Source organism: Frankliniella occidentalis, unplaced genomic scaffold, assembly GCF_000697945.3.
Source record: "Frankliniella occidentalis isolate FOCC.00 unplaced genomic scaffold, Focc_3.1 Scaffold58, whole genome shotgun sequence".
In the NCBI taxonomy this organism is placed as follows: Eukaryota; Metazoa; Arthropoda; class Insecta; order Thysanoptera; family Thripidae; genus Frankliniella; species Frankliniella occidentalis.
Window position 1 is genome coordinate 389208 of NW_026267188.1, and position 1129 is coordinate 390336.

Consider the following 1129-nt stretch of genomic DNA (forward strand, 5'->3'; position numbering starts at 1 on the left):
GGGGGCGGGGGCACCGCACGAGGGGGCGACTGATTCGAGCCGGCGATAGCAGCGCGCTCCCCGGCAAAACAACGCAGGGTGGTGGAGTGGGCGAGCAAAGGGGCCTAAGTGCAGAGGATATCAGGTACTACCTGCATCCTTATCCAAGGGGGGCCCAGGGCGAGTGAGCGGGCCGCGCTATCTGAGGGGGCCGCAGGACTGCCGGGTGATACCGCGTGGGCCCCCCTCTCTCTCTCCAGCTCGCTCGCTCTCTCTCTCTCTCGCTCTCTCCAGGACGCTCGCTTTCTCTCCGTCTTTCCTACTCCATGTCGCTCTCGTTCGCAAGCTATCGCGCTCACTCGCTCCCAGGGGGATTAGTCGAAATGAATTCCTTGATGTGGAGCATGAATATGGAGAAGGGCCGCTCGCGCCTAACTTCGTAAAGGATATAAGTTGCTTACCGCGCGCGCGGGGCGGGAAGGATCCAGGTCACCTGGCGGGAAGGGAAAAGGAAAGGGGGTCTGGGGAGACACTCGGCGCCGAAATTTAAAAATAATATCAACAGTTTGCTTAACAACGTGAGGCCTCCGTGGGGGCCCGCCGGGCTGGTGGGGAGGTGGCGTGGAGCGAGGCGCGTGGAGCCGAGCGTTGAGCGCGGCGCGCCGACACAATTTTCAAGTCCTAAGACACTCCATTATTTTCCCGAAGGGGACAGAGGGGCGCGAATGCAGCGGGCAGGGCTGTGATCACCAGCACCGGCAAGACTCCGTCGGAGAAGCAAGGAAGGAAAGGAGGGGGGGGGGGGCAGACGAGTTATCGCTCTAATTCGTCGAGAATTTCACGAGAAAGTGGATCCGAGTTTGTTGAAGACCAATTATTACAGGGACAATATCATGTCGTAAAAGAGGAGCAGAGGAAGGAGGGAAAGGAAGAAAAGCGAACGGGCTGCGGCAACTCATCAGCTCACGGGTGTGGCGGGGCGTGGCGGGGCGGGGCGCGGTGGGGGAGGAGGAGAGAGGAGGGTGCTTCTTCTGTCCATTCAACACCCTCCGTTCGCACCTCCGCATGAAAAAGCACGACAGTGTCTCGACAACGGATGATTCTTATTCCAAAATCCCTGCACGCGCAAGGAGGGACGAGAGAGGGGATG

At 59.8% G+C, this 1129-nt stretch overlaps 1 protein-coding gene across 1 annotated transcript in view; it reads right to left on the reverse strand.

Annotated features, from left to right (window-relative positions):
• LOC113212756 (teneurin-a-like) overlaps positions 1-1129 on the reverse strand; it is a 495982-nt gene that overhangs the window by 86097 nt on the left and 408756 nt on the right. The gene's annotated exons all lie outside the window — the stretch shown is intronic.